The sequence below is a fragment of the Oncorhynchus kisutch genome, linkage group LG11 (genome assembly GCF_002021735.2).
Source record: "Oncorhynchus kisutch isolate 150728-3 linkage group LG11, Okis_V2, whole genome shotgun sequence".
Lineage (NCBI taxonomy): Eukaryota > Metazoa > Chordata > Actinopteri > Salmoniformes > Salmonidae > Oncorhynchus > Oncorhynchus kisutch.
Genome location: NC_034184.2, coordinates 35,443,740 through 35,465,457, shown reverse-complemented (window position 1 = coordinate 35,465,457; position 21,718 = coordinate 35,443,740).

Sequence of the window (21,718 nt, the reverse complement as noted above, 5' to 3'; positions counted from 1 at the left end):
ACTTAACACTGTGTTATAGTCTCCTACCATAATAATTTGATCATGTGTTTGTTGCCTGTCGGTTCAATAAATTGATATACATATTTTCGAAGAAATATGGATCTTCCTGATTTGGACAATATAGATTAATGAGCCAAATCTCTTTTTCGTCCACTTTCATATTCAAAAAGATCCACCTTCCTAGCGAATCATTCCTAACTATTTGCACATTCAGATTTACATTTTTGTTAATTAATATCATCACACCTTTTGAGTTCCTTTGTCCATGACAGAAAATTAGTTCACCACCCCATTCCTTTTTCCACACAACTTCATCTAAGGATGTAGAGTGTGTTTCCTGTAAACAGTATATGTTATATTGCTTTTCTTTTAGCCACGTAAAGATGGTTCTTTTTTTATAATCTGCTAAACCGTTACAATTATAACTGGCTATACTTATTTCACACCTTACCATAACTAGATACTGTTCTCAGTCTAAATTGACCAACATTTGTGCCTGTAAAATTACTGCCATCAGAGATATTATGACGGTCAAAACTAGAGCTTTCAAATGTCTGATATTTAGGATTCAAGAAATAGGTTCTAGCAATATATGTTTTATTCCCTTGCCTGTTTGCCTGTGAGCCAATGCCACAGATGTCAGAAAATTTAGACAAGATTTTATGTGTGTAATAAACTTGGGTAAGTGATGTGTATGATATTGAATGTGATTTAGTGAGAGTGTGTACGATGTCTGTATAAGAGTAAGACTCTAATGTGTGCTGTTCAAATAAATAAAACAGCGCCAATTTGCATGGTTGAGTGTCTATGTGTGTTACATGTAGTGCATATATCCTTAATATTCATGCTGATAATTGTAATCCATATCGTAACACCATCATAGGTGCATCATAATTACCTTTAACATCATTGAAAAACACATTCCAGAATTTCCATAGCAATTGACGTTTCACATGATCATGAAAGAGACCTTGCATTACTATAGAGACTGCTTCACTACAGTACAAATGTATTCTGTACAATATGTTATTATTCCCCAATGCCCCTATTCTGATATCTTCACCTTGCTTGTTGTAAACATATATAAACATGTAGACAAAGACAGAGAAAATATAGACAAACAAGAAACACATTAAATTATTAAACAGTTCTTGACAATAGAGAGAGGTGAGGGAAGGAGAGAAGAGAACAGAAAAGAAAAGAGAGAAAGAAAGAAAGAAAGAAAGAGTGAGAGAAGAGAGCGAGATCAAGTGTGTATGTATTAGTCTGTACAGTATGTGTACTTCATAGTGTTCAGATATTTTTACAGTTCCCATACTTTCTTTTTTTCGTAACCTGATGTTCCTGTAGAATTTAGTACAGCCATGGTGTTATGGAGCTGTCTCGTAGTAGCTGTCCATCTACTGTATAAAGAGTTTGTCCACAATGAGAAATGCACACTTACCCCTCTCCCTCTGTTGCCTCTGTACAGGATACAGTCTCTTGCGAGTTTATCTCCCGTGGAAATTGGTTATTGAGCCCGAATTTGGTCCCTTTAAGCTCCCTTACCCTGTTTTTGATCAACTCCTTTTGTTGGTGGGGTTCAAATTTTGCGATGATCGGTCGGGGACCCTTGGTCTTGTTGCTCCGAGCTCCAAGTCTGTTTACACGGTGGAAAGCCACCTTGGTTACAGTCTCTAGAGGATGTTTCAAGGCAGATTGCATGATTGATTTACTGAAAGATTAATTAGTTGATACTGAGGGACTCCATATCGTAGTACAAATTCATTTTGCTATGATTTGGTGTCTTCTGGGTATGTAGGAGAGACAGAAAAAATCCCACAGCTCACTTTAATTATTTATATACATTTCATTATGTATTTGGTTTAAAATATATATATATATAATTAAGTCTGGATATTTCCTTAGCATACTGTACAAAACAAGATCTTTACTTGGATTGTGGCCATATTGTACGCACACACACACATGCAGTCATCCATGTGTGTGTATTCCAAGTGTGTGTATGTGCATGCGTGTATGTTTATGTGTGTTTGTGAAAGAGCTGTGTAGCCCAACTGCTTGTGTTATATTTATTCGACAGAAGATACATATTGTACACCTCTCCTGGTGGGACTGACAGCAAACACCCCCACAATGCTGTGAATTACATGCAGGTCTGTTAGACACCAGATCACATGATGGGATTAATGGACTGGCGTCTTCAAAGCTGCTATTACAACTCCTGAGATGTGATACAGGCTCCCCCATTGCTCTCTGCAGGGGTATGTGGCTCTTCCTCTGAGAATTACCTGACACCGCCGCGTCTCCCTGTCTCTGCTCTGGGAAACAAGTACTCTGGCTCAGAGTTGAACAGCAACATCAGTCGGAGACGCTCCCTCCACGCTGCTCAGTGCCAACAAACCTTATTAAGTCCCCTGTGTGAGCCGCCATCATGGTTACATGAGTTGACATCAGAGAAAGGGAGAAAGGGTGGTATTATTTGAGATCATGTGGATTAGTGATGGGAAATGCCATCATATTTGAATAAGGAGGAACACTCAGACGTTATTACTTGATGGTAGTCAGAGGTCTTATGTGATCACCCTTGTGTAATCTTAGGATTGTCAGAATTAAATTAGTGGTGGAGTAGCTGTACAGTGGTTTCCCACTGGGCCAAAACTGGTTGAATCAACGTTGTTTCCACGTAATTTCAAACCCAAAACTCTATGTGATGACGTTGAATCAACCTGGGAAACTAATTGAATTTGTAAAATGTCATCAACGTAGGAGCATTTCGTGTTTTTTTTCACCCAACTTTTAACCTAAATCAAATAATTTTGTTGTTGTTGTTGATTTCACATTGAAGTCCCATTATTTGACAACTCAATCAAATGTAAATCAAAACTAGACATTGAACTGATGTCTGTGCCCAGTGGGTTGTGTGCAGGGATGAATGGCCAATGCAAATGATGGACCAATATTGTACCTACTAAAGATTGTATGAATGTTATAAAGATAATATTGTATATTGATGAAACCAAACAATAATTTTATGTTTCTGGGTGCTGGTTTACAAACCACACACACACACAACTGAACTGTACTTATAATTGATTATGATATTTCCTGTATACAATATACAATTCTAGCACTTTTGCCTTACTACGGAAATATACCATGGGGTTGTGTGAGAAAATACGAAAAAAAACACTAACACAGCATCAAAAAGTGATTGCGTTCTGAACTTCAATTTACCTTTTCTAGGGCTGAACGTAGGGAATTTGGACCTCCCAGTGCAAACATTAACAGTCTGAAATGCAGCTCTGGATGTAACAAAGAAACAATACCAGGGAAGCGAGCCAAGAAGGCAGAGCTGGCACGCCTGTTCCTGGGACCATGGGAATTTGGCTCCCAGAAATAATGGGGTTGAACAGGACCCAGCAGCCTGCACCAATGCTACAGTAGATGGGAAATGGCACACTGAAAGCCAGGCTTCATCCGGGGAGATTTACAAACAGGGAGGAGAAAATGAAATATACAGTCTCTCTGTTACCGCTCACAGTGTGTGGTGGGATGAGTAAAAATCTCAGTGAGAGAGAAAGGAAGACTCTCTTGTGTTTTTCCCAAGCAATGTAAGTGTAGTAAATAACAAATTATGCCCTTATTAGGTACTGACATTGAGCAACAACAACAAAAACAAGTACACAACATACTGTATGGAGAAACTAGCAGGCCAACTGCTACTTCTCACTTGAGGAAAACAGTGCCCAACATATCCTGAATATGGTAGAATATAGAAGGCTACATGCGGTTTTCAGAGAGTACTATATGTTCATTGGTTGAAGGTTGAGGTAAACTAATATCCCTCTGAGTGTATGTGCATAATATAGGTAGTGCTAATGCTAGCGTCTCCTCTCCAGCCTAATTAGGACAATAAAGGGTTATGGGCTAATGTATGACTGCCATGCCACAGCTAATGAATGCATACTATACCTTGTTTTCTCCCTAGTGTCCTTGGAATGTCGTCTCCAACCTTTTGATGTTGTATCTGATTATCCAGGCAGCGATTAATCATGATTAAGTAAGCACCAAGACTTTGAGAGAGGGGGTGGACATCAGGAAAGTTTCCCAGAACCAGGTCTTCATTTTGGCTACCACCCACCACGTCTCTCATCTGCCAACTGGACTCGTCTGATGAGACAGGGAAGTCAAATTCATGGGAATAATTTTTTGTGTTACAGTTAGAGACAATCTTTTCCAGCCTGGGGAGGCTTTCAAATACCTGTGGTGGTATATGGTGATCATTTTATCTGAAATCCATTGCTTCTTTATATGCGACCAACATAAACATTTGACACAATTTTCACATTTCATGAAATTTCCTGAAATCCCACACCTCTCCTTCTCCCCCTTCAACAAATATTTTCCTGCTTTGATATCACTTGATGGAATATGAATAGGTTTGAGCAGACCTACGGTAACCACCTTTTGCCCTTCATGCATTTCTAATGTACCCTGGTCTGCCTATGCTCACAGAGAAAGCCTTGGTTCATTACTCTAAGGTGCTGAGTCTTTCACTAGAAGCATGCCTTTTCAGGGAATAGGATCACCCTGGTGACCGGGGCCTGTGATACAGTATGCAGCACCTGAAATCGATAGATGTTTGCCCAGGTGCCAAAATAATCAGGTTCAGCCCGCATGGCAAGCCATGAAAGAATATTAACTGTGGGAATAACCCGGCATGACATGCGTCGCCCGTGTGCATGATCAAACAAGAGCTCGCTACCAAAGAACTTTTCCAGGTAGGCCTACTGGCAGGGAAGTTTGGATGGGCAATGACACCAACTCAATCATTATTACTTTGAAGTCAGAGGGGTCAGTATTGTAGTGGGTTTGGACAGAGGTCCAATGATTCTCTCTTTTTGCTTTCCCTCTCGTTCTGCTAATGTGTTTAGCATTCAAAGATGGTAATGGTTTTCCCAGTGTGGAAGCTGTTGTTGATACACGGTTAACGATGTACCAAAGGACGCAGAGCAGAGGTCCAAGGCATCACTACTATTAATAATGTAAATGTTTATTAGCCAACTTGGAATATAGTAATAATAATTCCACATTAATCACCAAACTGCCCCTTGCCATGAAAATTTCCTCCAGTAAGCTTCTCTGTTATAGTATTCAATTTCAACCCACATAAAAAAAGACTTCAGTTTACTATAGAATAATATAGTACTTACTATAGAATTCTGTAGTAAACTGTAGTATACTGTAGAATTTTAATTCACTGTAGTATTTCTCGATCATTTTGTGCAGGGATGGGAAACTTTGATGGGGGTGGGGGACACAAAAAATCTGAACTCACCACGAGGGGGCCATAGTTACGTGAGTGACCATCAACGACTGATAACAAGAGAAAAACTGTTGATGCACAATGTCATGATGTTGGCTTGGGGGTTAGGTTTATGACTGTCATACATACCTCTTCCCCCCCTTTTTCCTCTCTCTAACCTGCTGAGGTTACATTTGCAAAACCCTTGGTTAACATAGAGATTCTGGGAACATCAGAAGGTGGGGGGAAATGTGGTGGTACTTAATGAATATGATGTCAGTTCGGTTGTCATCTGAGACATTCTCATCAATGATAAGATTACATAAACTCTACAGTGGAACGTCTACACATCAGAGTTATCGGATTCACATGGAATTGTTGTTCAATTTAAATGTTTGAATATTAAATTATTTGTGATGTAATGAAATGAGATTTTAGCTTCTAAAATGTGAGATTTGGGTTTTCCTAAGATAGGGCTGCTCAATCTGTGGCCCGCCCCTGTGAAGGGACATGGGCTATAAAACTTTTCAAACACGGCCTCCTCTCCCTTCCTATATAAGCCCTTGACGACAATATAACTTCCTGTTACGAGGATGTAGGACGACGGTCCTATGTCAGAATGGTTCAGATAATAACTACAGAACGAAGCCAACATCAGCGTGAGCTTTGGTTGCGAATGGTATGAACTTTGAACTCTTATTCACTACAGAAGTGATACCTCCCAGCCGTTGAGTTAGCAACAGCAGATGCAACGAGGGTTAGGAAGGAACAGACAGAGTATCCCGTCTATCACACAATGACGTTACTACACGGTATCCAATTGACAACCAGAGACATTCTTCAAAGGACTCGGTTTGGCAACACGGCCTTCCATCTACCACCAACCTACCGAAGCGCAGCTCAGAGTAAATATTTATTGCATTCTCCTTTTCCAAATGGGCGGTAATTTATAATGCATCAGATACTGTATTTACGATAACACAGCTTCTCGCTGTGTCCTTCAGTCTTCCCACTCTTTCACTCAAACCCAGCCCTTTTCCTTTGTGTAACAAGCTGTCATATCTGTTCCGCCCGCTAGGGACGGTTTCCTTTATGACGTCATTTGTAATCAAGTTATGATTTAATTATGTGTATGTGTATGTGTAAACCTGTGTGATTAGTTAGGTATTTAGTAAATAAACAATTAAACCCAATTTTGTATTGCTGATTCAAATAGTTAGCCAGGGTTTGTGCAGGTAACCAAGAATTTAAAACTTTCAGATGAGACTGAAGTAAGATGCCGATTGATATTGACTGCTATTGATGTAAAATATTACTAGGTCTATAAGAGTTTATTCGGAAGATAACAGCTCTATAAATATTATTTTGTGGTGCCCGACTCTCTAGTTAATTTCATTTACACGATTAGCTCAATCAGGTGATATTAATTACGGAGAAATTATTTTATAGAATAGCATGTCATATCACTTAATCCGGCATAGCCAAAGACACGACAACAACCACATTTAGAAATTTCACCTTGTGTATTCTACTAAACTACCTCGCAAAAGTAAGTTGAGACCCCTGAGTTCCAAAACACAAGTACAAATACTGTATCTTTTTTTTATAATTTTGGGGGGTGGGGGGGGTGGGTGATTGATCTGATGGCCTTCAAAAGGGGCCACCAGTTGCTCATCCCTGGAGCAGTGCTTACTATAGACTTTTGTAATATACTGTAGAATACTATACTACTGTACTATCGCTTGATCATGTGTTGTACTTATTTAGGGAAGTTGTAGTATACTGTTCAATACTATACTACAAACTGCAGTATCCCTCGATCATGTAGTGCTTACTTTAGAATGTTGTAGTATACTGGAGAATGCTATACTACACAATGTAGAGTATCCCCCTCGATCCTGTAGTGCTTACTATAGAAGTCTGTAGTATACTATAATTTTATACTACACACTGTAATATCCGATGACATGGATGTCGATTAAGGAAGCCCCCCATACCTCTCTGATTCAGAGGGGTTTGGTTAAATGTGGAAGACACATTTCATTGAATGCATTCAGTTGTTCCCTTTTCCTTTCACTTGAACGTCTAGTGCTTACTATAGACATTTGTACTATACTGGTTAACTCTATACCTCACACTGTAGTATGCTCTCAAGTGCTTACTATATAATTTTGGACTAGACTCTGTAATTCTATACTACACACTGTAGTATCCCTTGATCATGTAGTGCTTATTTGCAATGTTGTAATATACTGTGTAGAATACTATACTTTTTGATCGATTGGACTGCTAGCTAGCTTTACTGTAAGCTGCTAGCATTGTCAATGCTGTTTTAATTTGAATGTGCTGTCCTTGGGGAGCTCATGTTGGGGCTTTCCTCTGAGGTTCCCCTTCGATTGTGTAGTGCTTACTACAGAAAAATGGTATACTGTAGAATACTATACTCCACATTGTAGTATCCCTTGATTGATTGATTTATTTTACTATTTAAAAACACAATACAACCACAAATGTAAATACAATTAATTTAGAAATGTGTTGAGAATAGCACAAAAAAAGTATCCATTGTGTCCTACATTGAACATCAAATTTGTTATGCATTTACAGCTAATCTACATGAACAAATACTATAGTATACTCTAAATACTGTAGTATTACTATATTTATTTACTATAGTATTCACTGTAGTATATTTGCTGACTTACTGTGTATTCACTGTAGTGTTTTTGCAGAATTTTGACTTTACTGTAGTATTCTAGCTTCTATGCTAAGACTCCTGAACATCTAGTCAAATGGCTAACCAGACTACTCACATTGCCTGTCACATTTCACCTGTCCTTGTGCTTGTCTTCACCCCCTCCAGGTGTCGCCCATCTTCCCCACTTATCCTCTGGGTATTTATACCTGTGTTTTCTGTCTGTGCCAGGTCGTCTTGTTTGTTCAAGCCTACCAGCGTTTTGTCTAAACTATTGGTTTTCTCCCATCTCTCTTTTTCTTGTCCTGGTTTTTGACCCTTGTTTGTCCTGACCCTGTACCCGCCTATCTGACACCTCTGCCTGTCCCTGACCCTGACCCTGAGCCTGCCTGCTGTCCTGTACCTCCTCCCAAGGAGCCAGCATTGGTAGGCACGAGGAGTTGCTTCGCAGTCTGATGGAAGGGTTCCAGGCCGTGGCCGAACGTCGCGACCCAGCCTTGGACGCATTGAGGGAGCAATTCCGTCGGTTGCCTACTAGGCAGCCTACCAGGACGGTAACCTCCCAGTCCCTCAGTAACCCGGCTGGTAGCAGAGCCGTCACCCCGGCTTCCTGGGAACCCTGCTTACCTCCCCCGGAGCGCGACGATGGAGATTCCAGAACCTGCCGGGCCTTTCTCTCCCAGTGCTCTTTCGTTTTTGAGCTGCAGCCTTCTTCGTTTCCCTCGGACCGCTCGAGGACAGCGTACATTATTACGCTGATGTCCAGGAGGGCACTCACATGGGCCATGGCGGTGTGGGAGCAACAATCCGCCGTCTGCCTCAGAGTAATCGTGGCGGAGGTGAGAAACGATTTCGAGGCTCTGGTGTTTGGGAGAGAGGCTGCCCGACAGTTACTCCAGCTTCGACAGGACACCCTCAGTGTGGCAGACTACGTGGTGTAGTTCTGCACGCTAGCAGTGGAAGGTACCTGGAACCCGAAAGCACTGTTCAACACAATCCTGCACGGATTATCAGAGGAGGTAAATGATGAGCTGGCAGCCTGAAAACCACTAACGATCTCGACTCACTTACCGCTTTAACCATCCGGATCAATGGTCGGCTACGGGAACGTAGGATGGAGAAGAGGTCCGAACGCGGTCCCAATCGCTCACTCCGGGATCCTGCCTTGCATCTTATGAACTCCAGAAGTCCCCGGCATCTACGTCCCCGAGAGGATCCGAGCTTACCCGAGTCATTCCAAGAGCCTCTGGAGACTTCCGATTCACCTCTTCCCCGAGCCGATGCAGCTCGGCAGCGCTAGACTGTCTCCAACTGAATGCGTATGCAGACTTGAGACCCAGAGTTCAAATCAAATCAAATCAAATGTATTTATATAGCCCTTCGTACATCAGCTGATATCTCAAAGTGCTGTACAGAAACCCAGCCTAAAACCCCAAACAGCAAGCAATGCAGGTGTAGAAGCACGGTGGCTAGGAAAAACTCCCTAGAAAGGCCAAAACCTAGGAAGAAACCTAGAGAGGAACCAGGCTATGTGGGGTGGCCAGTCCTCTTCTGGCTGTGCCGGTGGAGATTATAACAGAACATGGCTAAGATGTTCAAATGTTCATAAATGACCAGCATGGTCGAATAATAATAAGGCAGAACAGTTGAAACTGGAGCAGCAGCACAGTCAGGTGGAAGTTGAAACTGGAGCAGCAGCATGGCCAGGTGGACTGGGGACAGCAAGGAGTCATCATGTCAGGTAGTCCTGGGGCATGGTCCTAGGGCTCAGGTCAGTTATCTGTGTTATGGTACTGCCGGTCATTTTGTGTCTACCTGTACCTTCAGGAGACCCAGTTCATCCATTGGAATGAGTACACTGGTGGGTCTTAAAGATAATTGTTCTTCTCCTCTTACTCGCCCCTCTCTCCATGCCACCCTGTTTTGGGGAGACCAGTCCAGGTCTATCCAGGTACTCATCAACTCGGGGGCCGATGTGAGTCTCATGGACATTACCCTGGCGTCCGAGCTGGGCATCCCCACTCAACCCCTCTCCATGCCCATGGGTGTTAGAGTGCTGGACAGGCGCTTTATAGGCCGGGTCACCCACCAGACCACCCCTGCCAACCTATGAGTGTCGGGGAATCACAGCGAGACGATCCAATTCTTGCTGGTTGATTCTCCACAGGTTCCTGTGGTATTGGGATTCTCTTGGCTCCGGCAACACAATCCCTCCATTGACTGGGCTACTGGTGCAATCGTGTGCTGGAGCCCATCCTACCACACTCATTGCCTGAAGTCAGTCCTGCCTGCACCTGGGCATCTTTCTGGGGGCTTGGAAATTGCCCCGGACCTCTCCTCAAGCTCCGCAGAGTACCAGGACCTCCGGCAGGGGTTCAGTAAGGCCCGGGCCACTTCGCTTCCACAGCACCGACCGGTATTCCAAGTAGGTCAAGACTGAGGTGCTGGCATGCCGCTATAGTGCTGCGGCTGAGACCTTTCCCCCCGCTCCATGATCATTAGCCCCTCTGCTGTTCGTCTTCTGATGCCCATACCCTCCGTATTCTTCCTACCTTTTCTGTGTCTAGAGTAAAAACCATGTCTGACTGCCCCTTGTCTTCTGTTTCTAGGCCCATCCCTTTCCCCGTGTCATCGATGGCCAGGCAGCATGCATGGTGAGATGCCTCCTGATGGTTCGACCACGGGGCAGGGGTTTCTAGTACCTGGTTGACTGGGAGAGTTATGGCCCGGAGGAAAGGTGCTGGGTTCCCACTAAAGACATCCTGGACCCAGTCCTCATTGCCAGCATTCACCGCTGGCACCCCAGTCAACCAGGTATCTGCCATGGTTGAACGCCAGGTGGTGTCCCTAGAGGGTGGAGTGCTGTCACACCCTGATCTGTTTCACCTGTCCTTGTGCTTGTCTCCACCCCCTCCAGGTGTCACCTATTTTCCCCACTTATCCTCTGGGTATTTATATCTGTGTTTTCTGTCTGTCTGTGCCAGTTTGTCTTGTTTGATCAAGCCTACCAGCGTTTTGTGTCAGCTCCTGTTTTTCCACAGTCTCTCTTTTTCTTGTCCTGGTTTTTGACCCTTGTTTTTTCTGACCCTGTACCCGCCTGCCTGACACCGCTGCCTGTCCCTGACCCTGACCCTGACCCTGAGCCTGCCTGCCGTCCTGAACCTTTGCTCCACCTCTGGATTACCGACCTCTGACCTCTGCCTGACCTGGCCCTTAGCTTTCCTGTCATCCTGTACCTTGGCCTCTACTCTGGATTATCGACCCCTGCCTGCCTTGACCTGTCGTTTGCCTGCACCTGTTACAATAAAAATTGTTACTGCACAGTCTGCACTTGGGTCTTACCTTGATTCCTGATAGAAGTGTTTTTGCTGACTTTACTGTAGTTAAACCTTTAAACAGGTCAACATTTATAAATCCACAGAGCCAGATACATTACCAGGACATGTAATCCAAGCATGTGCTGACCAACCGGCAATAAGTCAAATGTATTTATAGAGCCCTTTTTACATCAGCCAATGGCACAAAGTGCTGTACAGAAACCCAGCATAAAACCCCAAACAGCAAGCAATGCAGATATAGAATCATGGTGGCTAGGAAAAACTCCCTGGAAAGGCCATAATTTAGGAAGAAACAGAGGAACCAGGCTCTAAGGGGTGGCCAGTCCTCTTCTTGCTGTGCCGGGTGGAGATTATAACAGAACATGGCCAAGATGTTCAAACGTTCATAGATTACCTACTGAAGAGATGAGGCTTCAATAAAAACTTAAAGGCCGAGACCGAGTCTCCATCTCTCACATGGATAGGAGAAAGCCCTGCCTCCAGCTGTTTGCTTAGAAATTTTAGGGAAAGTAAGATCAGTTGTCATGAGTCTGCACAACACTGCCAGGACCTAGGACCAAGGGAGACACTCAAGTTTTTAAATAATATATATTTTGACACATTGCTAAAAATAGTCTTGACCCCTACTGAAAGAGCTGCTTCCTGTGCTTGGACCTCATATATTGACTATTAAAAACGTCTCCCTATCCCCGGGCGTGTACGCCCCCAGGTGGTAAGGGTAGGTAACAACACATCCGCCACAATGATCCTCAACACAGGGGCCCCTCAGGCATGCATGCTCAGTCCCCCCCTGTACTCCCTGTTTACTCATGACTGCATGGCCAGGCACAACTCCAACACCATCATCAAGTTTGCCGATGACACAACAGCGGTAGGCCTGATCACCAACAACGATGAGACAGCCTATTGGGAGGAGGTCAGAGACCTCAACCTCTCCCTCAACGTGATGAAGACAAAGGAGATGATTGCGGACTACAGGAAAAGGAGGGCCGATCCATTCTCACTGACAAGGCTGCAGTGGAGCAGATTAAGAGCTTCAAGTTCCTTGGTGTTCACATCACCAACAAACTATCATGGTCCAAACACACTAAGACAGTCGTGAAGAGGGCACGACAAAGCCTATTCCCCCTCAGGAGACTGAAAAGATTTGGCATGGGTCCTCAGATCCTCAAAATGTTCTACAGCTACACCATCGAGAGCATTGGTTGCATCACAGCCTGTTATGGCACCTGCTCAACATCTGACCGCAAGGCGCTACAGATGGTAGTTCATACGGCCCAGTACATCACTGGGGCCAAGCTTTCTGCCATCCAGCACCTCTATACTAGGCGGTGTCAGAGGAAGGCACTGAAAATTGTCAAAGACTCCAGCCACCCTAGTCATAGACTGTTCTCTCTGCTACCACAGGGCAAGCAGTACCTGAGTGCCAAGTCTAGGTTCAAAAGGCTTCTTAACAGCTTCAACCCCCAAGTCATAATACTCCTGAACAGATAATCAAAGGGCTACCCAGACCCCTCTTTTACGCTGCTGCTACTCTCTGTTTATTATCTATGCATCGTGACTTTAATAACTCTACCTACATTTACATATTACCTAATTACCTCGACTAACCAGTGTGCACGCACATCGACTCTGTTCCGGTACCCCTTGTATATAGAACTCTCTATTGTTATTTTACTGCTACTGTTTATTTATTTGTTACTTTTATTTTCAATGTTGTACTTTTTAAATATGTTTGTTATATATATTTTTTTATTTAAACTTCTTAATGGATCGTTGGTTAAGGCCTTATAAGTAAGCATTTCACTGTAAGGTCTACTACACCTGTGGTGTTCGGTACATGTGACGAACAGCATTTTATTTTATTTGATATTCACAATAGTGTTTTGCAGATATGACTGCAGTATACGGCATTATTTCTTGTAGTGTTTTTGCGGACATGACTGTAGTATATTGTATTAACACCTGCCAACTAGGGTTAGCTAAAATGGTACAACTGACAGACAATGCCTACTGTTTATTGAGGGGAACACCTTAACCAGATCATAAGACACAGGTTCATGACAGACCACCTATTGAGTTGGGTCAACAGTTCTGAACAATGCAATGGACCAGACAACACCTTCGAAAATATAAACGTTTTATTATAATTGTAAAGGGAAACAGTACAGATGCCGATAAATAACATGTAAAGTTGATTAAAGCTTAATGTATTAGGTTTGCTTGTTTGACACAGATAAATAACACACGTTAACAAGAGTACACCAAAATTACTAGATCTGTTACTTCCACTAGATAGCTTTCTGAAATACAAAATTGCTTTCACAGAGATTCAGCTGACCAAGTTCACAAGATGACCACAAACATTGACCATCAATACTGATGCACAGGAGGCTGCTGAGAGGAGACGGCTCATAATAATGTTCATAATAATGTCCGGAAAGGAGCTAATGTATTTGATACCATTCCATCTCTTCATCTCCAGCCAATACCACGAGGCCGTCCTCCCAAATGAAGGTGCCATCAACCTCCTGTGGTCTGATGGTAGAAAATAAAGAACAGTTAACCACTGAATTTACATATTTACATACAAATTAGTTTACAGACAGTCACCTTTTTGGAGGAGGGCTCTGCCAATAAACTGCCAGGACCTCAAACCATTCAATGACTAAACAAACCAACTGGAAACAACAGGACATTATTGCAGTGACTTTACATAATGAACATCTTGAATATTATGAAAAAACGTATTATGAATGCCTGTTCGGGCGGTGCTCGGCGGTCGTCGTCGCCGGTCTACTAGCCGCCACCGATCCCTTTTTCCTTTTCTTTTCGTTTGGTCTTATTAGTTGCACCTATTCCTTATTGTGTTTCTGGATTTTGTCTATTTAAGCCTGTTAGGCCCGCCTAGGTTTGTGCGAGATTGTTCTACTGTTAATTTGTGGATGTTCGATTGTATTTTATTTTTCAGGAAATTTTGGGTCCTGTACCTTGTGTTTTTGGCGTGACCGTTTTTTCCAGAAATAAAATATACATTTATTCGAACCCTCTGCTCTCTGCACCTGAATCTAAACCTACTGTTCATTAAGGACTCTGACAAAACTCACTGATGGTCAATTTAACACATACAATTCAAAACAGTCGACAACACCCCAAATGTTTCTTCAAGACAGCATGGTCACAAAATAGTAACTCACAGAAATAAACCAACAGCAATGACACCTTGCAGCCTACGCACACAAAGAACCTTCCAGATACAAATCTCTCATCTGGACATGACCAAGGTGTGCTTTAATACATTTCCGGCATGTCAACCCCTAATAAGGGTGCCATTTTTGAGTCTACTGATCTGTCTCTTTGGTAGTCGTAGTGTTAATAGCCCCTTGCTAATAAGTGAATCATTTTTTGTTCATTGCCTTTATGCTTAATAGGCCTGCTTTATGGCTATGCTTGCCCCTTATTTTGCTTTGTATTTGTTTGCTTGCCATGTTATGGCAGCACACTCCTCCAATAAGGTGGCTGTCTTTAAAGTCATTTTGTATTTCTTTTTTTTAATGTTAATGTGATGATTAACTGTTCTTTATTTTCTACCATCAGAAGTACAGTATTGTGGTCATCTTGTGAACTTTGTCAGCTGAATCTCTGTGAAACACTGTTGTATTTCAGAAAGCTATCTAGTTGATGTAACAGATCTATGTCATGTTGGTCTACTCTTGTTAATGTGTGTTACTTATCTGTGTCAAACAAGCAAACCTCTCTTCTAAACCGTAATACACTTAGCTTGTTCTTTATATCTGACTCTGTACTGTTTCTTTTTTCTTTAATACATTTTTTATTTATCCTTCATTTAACTAGGCAAGTCAGTTAAGAACAAATTCTTATTTACAATGACGTCCTACACCGGCCAAATCTGGACGACGCTGGGCCAATTGTGCGCCGCCTTATGGGACTCCCAATCACAGCCGGTTGTGATACAGCCTGGAATTGAACCGTGGTGTCTGTACTGACATCTCAAGCACTGAGATGAAGTGACATAGACTGACTTAATTGCTCTAGAGCCTGTCTAATGTTTAGATGCCACAATTGTAATATTTATTTTTTATTTTTGCTAAGTTGTTGTCTGGTCTGTTGCATTGCTCAGAACTTTTGACCCAACTCAATATGTGGCCTGACACAAACCTGTCTTATATTCTGGTTGAGAAGTTCCTCTCAATAAAACAGTACCTGGGGTCGTCTAGTCGGCAGGTGTTACTACAATATACTACAGTCATGTCCACAAAAACACTACAGTAAATACTAAAGTATACTGCAGTCATGTCTAAAACAACACTTCAGTAAATACTAAAGTATACTGCAGTCATCTCTGTAAAAACAGTACAGTAAATACTACAGTATTAAATGTATAGTTTTTGAGGACTTCTCAGATCTTTTCTCCCAGAATTTCTGTCAATCGTTCTATTTTCCTTCTCAAATTTCAGACATAAATTATAACATATGATATGATGTAGGCTCAGGGCACTCTGTAATAAAACAAAAACAAAACTGTGACTCTATGGTAACTTGACATCTCATTCAAAACAAAACAGTCAACAGCAAAAATAAGGAAACATGAAGATATCTATCTCAACCCCACTGGATATAAGCAGAAGTCTAGTAGATCACCATAATAATTGTCTGCAGTGTATGCTTCAACCGTGTCCTCCAGTTCAACACAGGGATTGAAATCTGGATTCAGAGCTAGTGGACTTCCTTGAATCACTGAAAACCCTCAGGACATGGCTTGGCCTTTACGGAGGTGTAAACCAAATATGAGGCTCGGAAGATGAAGCACCTTGGTAGGTTTTTCCTTGTAGGCGTTTCCTCCCGATAAATATTTCATTTTGGTACAAAACAAATAACTTGACATAATTCCTCCCCCTCTCTTCAGTGTTGAATGGCGTGTCTGATATACGCGTGGGGAGAGAGGTGTAAAATCAGAGAGGCATGTCACTGAACTAGACTCACCAGTGAGCATGTCCAACCAGAGAGGCTGACACTGAGCTAGACTCACCAGTGAGCAGGTCCAACCAGAGAGGCTGACACTGAACTAGACTCACCCTAGACTCACCAGTGAGCAGGTCCTACCAGAGAGGCTTACACTGAACTAGACTCACCAGTGAGCAGGTCCAACCAGAGAGGCTGACACTGAACTAGACTCACCAGTGAGCAGGTCCAACCAGAGAGGCTTACACTGAACTAGACTCACCAGTGAGCAGGTCCAACCAGAGAGGCTGACACTGAACTAGACTCACCAGTGAGCAGATACAACCAGAGAGGCTGACACTGAACTAGACTCACCAGTGAGCAGGTCCAACCAGAGAGGCTTACACTGAACTAGACTCACCAGTGAGCAGGTCCAACCAGAGAGGCTGACACTGAACTAGACTCACCAGTGAGCAGGTCCAACCAGAGAGGCTTACACTGAACTAGACTCACCAGTGAGCAGGTCCAACTAGAGAGGCTGACACTGAACTAGACTCACCAGTGAGCAGGTCCAACTAGAGAGGCTGACACTGAACTAGACTCACCAGTGAGCAGGTCCAACCAGAGAAGCTGACACTGAACTAGACTCACCAGTGAGCAGGACCAACCAGAGAGGCTGACACTGAACTAGACTCACCAGTGAGCAGGACCAACCAGAGAGGCTGACACTGAACTAGACTCACCAGTGAGCAGGACCAACCAGAGAGGCTGACACTGAACTAGACTCACCAGTGAGCAGGTCCAACCAGAGAGGCTGACACTGAACTAGACTCACCAGTGAGCAGGTCCAACCAGAGAGGCTGACACTGAACTAGACTCACCAGTGAGCAGGTCCAACCAGAGAGGCTTACACTGAACTAGACTCACCAGTGAGCAGGTCCAACCAGAGAGGCTTACACTGAACTAGACTCACCAGTGAGCAGGTCCAACCAGAGAGGCTGACACTGAACTAGACTCACCAGTGAGCAGGTCCAACCAGAGAGGCTGACACTGAACTGTAGAGAGAAGACATGTTCTTGCATTATTATGTTTTGTTTACAGTGCTGTGGGACTTCTAAAGCACGCCACAATAACAAACAATGACAGTTGGCTTATTGAATGTCTTTGAGCATATCGTGAGTAGACAGACTACATTCCATAATGAGTCTATAACCCCACAAAATGTATTCTTATTTTCCACATCAAATCAAATCAAATGTATCTATGTAGCCCTTCTTACATGAGCTGAGGTCACAAGTGCTGTACAGAAATCCAGCCTAAAACCCCAAACAACAAGCAAGCAAAACTCCCTAGAAAGGCCTGAACCTAGTAAGAAACCTAGAGAGGAACCAGGCTATGAGGGGTGGCCAGTCCTCTTCACATAAGCAGTGTGATGCATATGTATGTTTAAGTGCCACTGTTAACTAACATTAAGGAAAGTTAAATGCTGATGATGAAGCCTCTTTGGTATATTTGCTTGTCCATTAGAGGATAACAGTGGATAATTTGCCTGACCCTGCCACGGGTAAATATAGAGTCATAAAAGGACACAAATCCAGCCACCTCAAACTTTAACACTACTCATCCAGTACATTATCTAGTTAACTATCTTCTCATTTCTTTCTCTATGAGTGCTCGAGGCAGTCTCTGCTTTGTTGCGTTTGTCAATCACTGTAATTTGGGCTTCGTTTCCCAAAATAATTATCAGGTGAGTGGCAGCCCTTGCCTGGAGTGCCAACTTTCGAAGCGACGTGCCCAAGAGTATTAATTATGCCGCTCAAAAATATGAAGTCTTTTAATAGAGGGGCTGACGTGACATCATTGTTTAGAGTGTTTCATTCCCTACAAACATGACAATCATGGCTGTCCCTCTGGTCATCAGAAACGACGAGGAGGAATTATCAGAGGAAGTTATTAGCAAGCTGTGTACCATGTGATAAAGTCAGTCAGACTCACAGGTAGCATGTCTGTTGATTTTCATAGAGGAGAAGTGGAGAGCGCAGTATAAAGTCAATAACTTCAAGACAGAAGCGAGAGAGACAGACGGGGAGAGCGCAAGAGAGAAAGAGAGGCAGAGAGGGAGATAGGGGTAGTGTGGGGTGGGAAAGAGAGAAATATGCAGAGAGATTGAGAGAGAGTGAGAGAGAGCGAGAGAAAGAGTGAGAGAGAGAGAGAGAAAGAGTGAGAGAGAGAGAGAGAGAGAGAGAGAGAGAGAGAGAGAGGCAGAGGCAGAGAGGCAGAGAGGGAGATAGGGGTAGTGGGGAGTGGGAGAGAGAGATAAATGCAGAAAGAGAGAGCAAGTGAGAGAAAGAGCGAGAGAGAAAGAGAGAGAGAAAGAAAGCAGCAGAAAGGGAGGATGAAAAAACATAGAGCCAAAGAAGTACGTACATCAAGAAAAATACTTTGAAAAAGGGAAAAAGCCACATCTTTCAACGTTCTGTTTTATGTTTAGTGCTGTCCACAAAGAACAGTGAAGCACAACAACATCCCTACTGCTCAGGCTTCAAGCACAATACTCTATAGGCCTAGTTGTGGTTCACAGGCAACTGTGGTGCTCCTGTAAGATGCTAAGAGGGAGAGACAGCTTCCAGGGCTCATTAGCATCCTGTAGCGGCTAATACTGCCTTCCTATTACAGTGTGAGGAGGTGAAATTCAGTTGGAGATGAGAACAGCCCAGGGGGCTTAGGGTTGCCAGTTTAATTAGAGCCTGATAATTTCAATAATGAGTGACAATTCATTGGGGCTTTTTAGGTTGGCCCATTGTTGGAGTACAAATCGATAATGCACTGTTTCTTTCCCCCCACTTTCACTACCAGATAAAGGGCAGGCTGGTGTGTGCATGTGTGCATGTGTGCATGTGTGCGTGTGCGTGTGCATTTGTGTGTCCGTGTGTGAGGGGAAGGGGGCTCTATCCTCACATGAATTAAATCAAAAGAATCAACTTGGAGAATGTCCTTTTGAAACCCACAAGGTAACAAGGTAAGCCTCTGTGGTATGTTCTGATGGGTTTGGATGAGCAGGTGGGTCTTTAGTGGCTGTTGAGGGGGTTCAGAGGAAAAACAATTTGCCTGGAGTGATATGGGTAAGTGAGTGGAGGGTGAGTGGTGTACTCCGGTTGTCCATCAGAGCCACATGCTCAATGACAAGCAGAAACACATGCAGTGAATTTTGATCAAGGTGTTATAAGAATATTTTTGAAGATAAATACACAACGCAGAGACAGAGGATGAGAAGTCAATAGAGTAATAAGATCAATGGAAATAGTGTTTTTTCTGTAATAGGTTATTATCAATGGAAATAGTTGGTTTTCAGTTCAGCATCTGTTAGGAATGTCAGTCCTGAACGTGCTACTTGTTATTTGGCCATTGGCTCAGTTTTATTGCAAGGAATTCTAATTGGTCAACCACAGACTAGGGCTGGGTTATAAACTACATCCTGTTCCTTTGTTCTGTGGAAAGAGTCTCAGGAGAGCATCACTGAGGACAGGGGAGAATGACCATCTACTTCCAAGCATGATTTGTCCTATTTGAATAAAGCTATTTTCCTCCCCCTGATTTGCTTTGGGGTCTGTGTTATTGAAGAATAACATCAACTGCTAACAGTGTTATAAGTGAACACTTTGACTTCATAAGGAGCGTTAATGACTATCTTCAGACCAATTGTGGCAAGTTGTATCTAAAGAGTTTCATTCCAAAACGCTACATATCAATTTTCAGTAATGTTGGTAAATTATTAGCTTTTATTGTTTATTAAATTTAAATTTGTGTGTTTTTCACTATTTAATCATGGCATGGGGTTAATGACAGACATGTATTTGTTTAAAATGTATCACTTGATGGTTTAACTTCAGAAGGACAAATAATCGTGTTTTTTTTGCTAAATGATATTAATCTGCTCGGATGTACACAGTCAAATGTAACAAATAAACGCATTCTTAATAAGAACATTTTGATACATTTGAGACATTCATCCTTTTAATGAAATAAAATAATAAAATAAACAGATATGATATTTCCATTTTAGCAGGCACTCTTATCCAGAGCGACTAGGGTTACATGCCTCGCTCAACGGCAAGTTGACACATTTTTCACCTAGTAAGCTTGGGGTTCAAACCAGCGACCTTTCAGTTATCAGCCCAGCACTCCTAACTGCGAGGCTACCTGCAGCCGAGATCTGTATGTAAAACAATAACATATGACATTTTAGTCATTTAGTAGTAAATCCTTCTTTAATCTGCCTCCTTCCCTTCATCTACACTGATTGAAGTGGATTTAACAAGTGTCATCAATAAGGGACCATAGCTTTTACCTGAATTTACTTGATCAGTCTGTGTCATGGAAAGAGCAGATGTTCTTAATGTTTTGTATACTCAATGTACATCTATTGTTTAGCTGGAATGGAATGTTTGTATACTGTTTGTTTGTTCTGTGATCTCACCTACCTATTTAAGATGAATGCACTTACTGTACGTCGCTCTTATTATATCTTTATAAGAGCGACGTACAGTAAGTGCATTCATCTTAAATAGGTAGGTGAGATCACAGAACAAACAAACAGTATACAAACATTCCATTCCAGCTAAACAATAGATGTACATTGAGTATACAAAACATTAAGAACATCTGCTCTTTCCATGACACAGACTGATCAAGTAAATTCAGGTAAAAGCTATGGTCCCTTATTGATGACACTTGTTAAATCCACTTCAATCAGTGTAGATGAAGGGAAGGAGGCAGATTAAAGAAGGATTTTTAAGCCTTGAGAAAATTGAGAAATGAATTGTATATGTGTGCCATTTAGAGGGTGAATGGGAAAGACAAAAGGTGCCTCGGTTTGTGTAAAGAACTGCAACTCTGCTGGGTTTTTCATACTCAACAGTTTTCCGGAATGGTCTACCACCCAAAGGACATCCAGCCAACTTGACACAACTGTGGGAGGCACTAGAGTCAACATGGGCCAGCATCCTTGTGGAACGCTTTCGACACCTTGTAGAGTCCATACCCCGGCAAATTGAGGCTGTTCTAAGGGCAAAAGGCGGTGATACTCAAGATAAGGAAGATGTTCCTAATGTTTGGTCTATCAGTGTACAGCATTTAGCACAAAAAAACCCATCTAAAACCTAAAACCATTGATATTTTACAAACACAAAAAGGTGCCCAATAAGCAATACTTTCAGATGAAAAAATAAAAATGTGATTTTTGGAAACAAAATCTACTTACCTGATTCTTGTGATTTTATTGTTGTTTGAATATTTCATTCAATTAACCAATGTTTTCCCTTAATCCCTAAAGACAAATGGAGAGGTCTACCCTAAATAACATTTTGTCAAAATGATGATGACTTAATACTAGCTATACTAAATATGAATGGGTTT